This window comes from Propithecus coquereli, unplaced genomic scaffold (genome assembly GCF_000956105.1).
Source record: "Propithecus coquereli isolate 6110/MARCELLA unplaced genomic scaffold, Pcoq_1.0 Scaffold1, whole genome shotgun sequence".
Taxonomy (NCBI): domain Eukaryota; kingdom Metazoa; phylum Chordata; class Mammalia; order Primates; family Indriidae; genus Propithecus; species Propithecus coquereli.
Genome location: NW_012133857.1, coordinates 4,125,872 through 4,131,871, shown reverse-complemented (window position 1 = coordinate 4,131,871; position 6,000 = coordinate 4,125,872).

Here is a 6,000-nt window from a genome sequence, read left to right as displayed (position 1 = left end):
TCAAATCCCCCTGAGCAGTACAAAGCTAAGTACTTGGCAGACTTGGAGGGGCCATCTGGGAGGTGCCAAGGGCATGCCAAATTGCCCTGTATGGCCAGGTACAGACTGTCTGGACTCATGAAGGTCTTGTAACAGTAATAGTCACTCTGTCTTAAAGCTAACTAGTAACTCTTTCTTTTGCAATGCCTAATTGTGTGCTTGCTTAAGAATTCCAGAAACTGGCTTTGAGCAGTTAACTGTAGAACCAAGATTGCGGACCATCCCCTAAAGGAAAATGCTGAGCAGTTAACCTTCAGTTCTGCTGTGGTCTAGCTGGCCCCAGCTGAACTGCCAGACTGCCTGGTGGCCCATTACTCAACACAACCATTAGAAACAAGACACGCTGACCTGCTTGTAGCCAGCCCCTCCCAACCCTCCTCCCCCTTTAAAAACACTTTGGCCAGTCTGAGGGACTTGAGATGCCTTTGCGACATGAGTCTGTCATCTCCTCAGGACACCAGCTCTTGGACAAACCTGATTTTCCTTTCGCCAACCCCTCTCAAGTTTGGCTTTCTGAGTGGCAAGCAGCAGAGCCTGCGTTTGGTTACAGTTTTAAGAGTTGACAAAAGTGCAGATGTTCAGTGCACTTTTCCTGCACAAGTAGACTTTGCAGAGATTCTCAGGTTGCTGGGCTTGTAAACTGCTTCCCTTGCCTCTGTTGAACCTTGCTACCCAACGTGTGGCCAGCAGCACGGCCATCACCAAGAGCTTGTTAGAAAAGCAACATCTTAGGCCCCACCCCAGGCCTACTGAATCATAATTTGTTTGCATGTTAAAGTTTGAGAAGCACTGCCTTAAATCTTTCATCTTTACCAAACATGACAACTTTGACATAAAATATTTTTTACTTTTTTTTTGAGACACAGTCTCACTCTGTTGCCTGGGCTAGAGTGCTGTGGCATCAGCCTAGCTCACAGCAACCTCAAACTCCTGGGCTTAAGCGATCCTCCTGCCTCAGCCTCCTGGGTAGCTGGGACTACAGGCACGCGCCAGTGTGCCCAGCTAATTTTTTCTATTTTTAATTGTTTGGCTAATTTATTTCTATTTATAGTAGAGACGGGATCTCGTTCTTGTTCAGGCTGGTCTCGAAGTCCTGAGCTCAAGCAATCTTCCCTCCTTGCCCTCTCAGAGTGTTAGGATTACAGGCGTGAGCCACTGCGCCCGGCCGACATAAAACATTTTTTAAAAAATATTTTAGGACTTGGTTCTACCGAACTGGATCCTTCTGATAACTTCTTTGAGGTTTCCATTGTTTGGAAGTGGATGCTAAAGTTTTCCAGCCCCTAGAAGGTTCTTTAAAATGCAACTCCATTAACCTGCACTTTTTCATAATTATAACTCAATTGCAGAGACAGAAGGCTCATACAGGCCAACTGTTCCATAAAATGCAAATTTTGTATGGGAAATACTCCCCCTGGGATAAAACAGAGTGGCTGTCGTGCAAGAAGTGATTTTTAAAGGAACATATAAAATATCTCCTGTGCTTTAATATTTTATCAAAAATTCTGATGAATAGAGGATCCTTTCTGAAAGATCAATACACACATATGAAGTGTGTGTGTGGGTGTGCATGAGAGAGAGATCCTCCCAAAAATGAAACAAAAGTTTTATATATCAAGGATGAAATGTTAAAAACAAATAACTCAATAGTTTGCTTATACATCCTTTATATTGACACATGACTTTTGATATTCAGTAATCATCAGTTTGTCCCTAACATAGTGATAAATCTAAGGTGATGAAACTAATTTTTCAGGTAGTGCAGCTATTGCTACAATAATGCTGCAAAATAAATCACTCCAAAACTTAGTGGTTTAAAAAAGTACTTAGTCTTGCTCATACATCTACAGGTCGGCTAGGGTATCACTGCTGGTTTTGGCTAGGCTCAGCTGAGCTTGGCTGTTAGTTGCAGGTTGGGTGTGAGTCTGTTCCTTGGACAGTGAGCTTCCTGTGGCACATTCTCATAATGAATGGCAAAGTGGATGAGTGCATGAGTCCAACTCCATAAATGCATTTGAAGTCCATTAAATAGCTCTTCTGTTAACATCCCACGTAGCCAAGTTCAAAATCAAGGGTTAAAGAAGTATGCTCCACCCTTAAGAGGCAAGTTACATAACCAAGACCAACTTCAGTGGGTTGAGGTAGTATACTCTTTCCAGAGTGAGGGGATAAAGGAATTGAATATTTGCAGAACAATAATATCTTCTACCATGAGTAATAAAATTGAGACAGTATTTTGCACTGTAATTAGTCATGGTGCAGATATTTGAATGATTTCCTTATTCTAAAGAGAAAAAAGAGGAAATAAGCATTGAGTACCTATGGCTACCAAGCATTCTGCTGAGGACTTTCTCATGTGTTATTTCATTTACTCTTTTAACAGCACCACAAGGAAGATATTTGTAACCTCATTTTATAGATGAGATGACAGGCTACAGAGCTAGTAAATGGCGAGTCTGAACGTGGAGCCCAGTTTTTTCTGGTAGTCTTCAAATGCTTTGAATATCAGGTTATATTCCTTTTATCATGACAAATCAAGTATTCCTTTCTTGGGAGAAAAATATTGTTTTCACACTGTTCCTATTTACCCCAGAAAATAAGAAGAGCTGTATATTTTTTTATGAGTACAGTTGCTCACACTCCCTCTTCTCTTGGTACTGATTGTTCATACAGATGGGTCGGTCGACACATGCTTTTTGGGCTGTGGCTTAGGGAGGCTGAATGCCCATGTCACTTGCATGTGGCTGGACCCTTTTTACTGTCCTGCATTTCTTGCAGTCATATGGGAATGGGGCCGGGGGAAAGGATGGAGAAATCAGGAATTCTGGCCAGGAAATGCCTGCCTGTAGAGGATTTCACATGGTCTGCTAATGTTGTTCTTTTTAATCCTTCATCTCCCCATCTGAAGTGCCTGGCCGTCTAAACGTTAGCTTGTTTGCTATTAATGTTTAGCAAACATTATTGTGCCAGGCACACTAATGGTAGTTATTAACCTAAAATGAGGGACAGAGAGACCAACTCTCCAAAGCAAAGAATAGCAGGAGATTGCAGTCCAGGATATGCATGCTATGATGAATCATAGGCACATCCAAAGGGGTTGGGGCAAGGGGAAAGCTTTTAAAGACAAAAAGGAGAAATCCACACAAGCTGTTTTGAAACAAAGACCATTGGCTACAGGAACATGTTGCAGGAGTTGGCGTTAGCTCATTGATGGAGACAGCCGTTGTTAGGCAAGTGTCCCTGGGCAAGCAGCTTGTCTGGAATATTGTGGTTTTGAGAACTTCTTCCATAGTTCCCATCACAGGCGTACCTGTGTGAAGGCCCCTCCTTCATGGCCTTTTGGCTCAATTTTGTTAGGGTTTCCCATTAGTGACATTAGTGGTTTTGATAACTTTCATATTCCATCCCCTCGCCTGGCCCCACCCCTGGACACACCCTTTTCTTTGGAGACAGACTCTTGCTCTCTTGCCCCAGCTAAAGTGCAGTGGTGTCATCATAGCTCACTGCAACCTCAGACTCCTGGGCTCAAGCAATCTCCTCCTGTCTTAGCCTCTCGAGTAACTGGGACTAGAGGTGTGTGCCACATTTCTCAGATAATTTTTCTGGCTTTTTTTTGTTTGTTTTAGAGATGAGGTCTTATTATGTTGCCCAGGCTGTTCTCAAACTCCTGGCCTCAAGTGATCCTCTCACCTTGGCTCCCAAAGTGCTAGGATTATAGGAATGAGCCACCGTGCCCAGCCATATTTTCTCCTTTTGATTAAGATCTTTCTCCAAAAGCATTACCAATAAACCATTCTGAAATTAGGTTTGATTGTCTCTTGACACCAAAATGGACCTCTCCTGGTTGGTCTGGTTCCTCACTGGAGGGAAATGTCTAGCAATTAGGAGTTGATGTAAAAATGCTTTTTAGCCACATTTGAGCAATGAAGAGCCAGAAGAAGCTCTTAAGCTAAGGTCTGCCTGGAGTGCCTTGGCTAGCCTCAAGGCTTTTAAAAGCCTAAGATTCCTTATAAAAAAGTTCCAATAAAGCCAATTTTAAAAGAGCCTAGATGGCCAACGACCATTCTTGCTGTACTTTATGCAAATAATTGGGCCAAGTATGCAAATAATTGGGCCAAGTATAATAAGACTAAAACTTATTTTATAAATAAATTGGTCCTACTATGGTTCGTCTTTGGTAGAAATGGGGGACTGGAGAGAGAAAAATTATGTTTCCAAAATAAACTATAACACACTCATTATTAGAATCCAACCCTGGCCATTGTTTTGAGTTTTTATTATTTATCTGCAATTTGTACTAAATCCTGAATTTCCTGGCTCCAACAAGTGTCCCCTAACAAACCTGGATATAATATATTAAAAATCTTATTTTCAAGGATCCCATTGGGAATAAGATCTATTTTTTGTGTTACTGCTTAAACTAGGAATTATAATTATCTGTATATTGGAATTTCTCTTCCTTCTTGTCAAGGTCTGTACCTGTTGTTTGTCTCTTATTTTTAAAATCAATATCCTCTGCTTCTGAAATGATTATCCAATATACAAAAGAGTTCCCTGATCTACCTGTCTGGCCATAGCCTGCGACCCATGAATATTTATAATTAAGTGTGAAACACTGTTATTTCTCACACCCAGACCCGTGCCCCTAGTCAGCAGGAAGTAACTGGAATGGTGGTCACCTGTAATCCCCCATGATGGAGGAATATACATAGAACATGGGGGATTAAAGAGTTAAAGAAACTAGTGACTAACAGAAATTATTGGGCTTACAGGATGATGGATGAGAAAAGAAACAACTTGCTGAAATGCTGGAACTCCCTCTACTTGTAAGATAACAAAACTGAATTAAATTTGTTGGAACTCATATGGCCAACTGGGGTCTGCACAGAGCTTGCTGATGTCACAGCCCAAATTTCCACCACATGTTTCATGCTAACTCCTCCAAAATTTGCATATGTGACCCATGAGGAGGCATGAAGAGATAACTGGGCATGCCTGAGGACTTTCAAGACCTCCCCTTTCCTTCCACCGATTACCCAGAATTTATCCCCTAAACTTTTTCTAATAAAAGCACTGTCTTAAAGCCAGCACAGGGAGACAGATTTGAGCTAGACTCCTGTCTCCTTGTTAGACGATTCACAATTAAAGTGTTTCTTTTGTCAGGAACCCAGTGCCATAGCATTGGCTTTTCTGGGCATTGGGAAGTGAGCCCCTTTTGCTTGGTAACAATATCTGTTCAGAGAAACTTTGGTTCTGGAAAATACTGTGTTACTCACCAGTTCCATTTGGGGCCTCAGTTTTCTTGGGTGTAAAATGTGGTTGCTGTGACCTTTCTCAGAGAGTTGTAAAGATTAACTGCCATATGGTATAAGGGCTCAGCAGTGCCTGGCACATGTCAGGCATTTAGTCATCAAGACTGTGCTTCCTCCCTTTCCCTATTACCAAATGGGCTGTTTACCCAGGTTTTTCCTGGGCCTATAATTTGAATCACAAATCTAGGTGCCCCAGCAGTCACTGGGACGTGTGCTTGATGGATATCTGTGTTTCCCTGTCATCCATCTTCCTCTGCCAAGCTGCATGTGAGTTGGTGGTGCCCACGTGCTCTGCACCTCCCCTCCACGCTGCTGGCTGGCAGCAACATCTGCAGCATGAGTCTTCGTAAGTGAATGTTCTCATCCATCCTATCATTATTCCCATCCCTGCAGTTATAAACATTTTTTACCATGTGCCACATAACATTGCTAGTTGTGGTTCACTGCGTGCCAACACACTCTGATTATTCTGGAAGTTGTCTCAGTGAAATATCACATGAAGTATGTGGATAGCATCGTAGCTCGCATTTGGCTGGGTTGTTGCTCCATGAAGGACATGTTCTCTCTCAAATTCCTCTTTGCCTGGCAGTGCAGTTAGAACAGCCCCTTCTCTTGCATGGGGAAGGAAAGGCTAGGCTCTCGAGTCTGA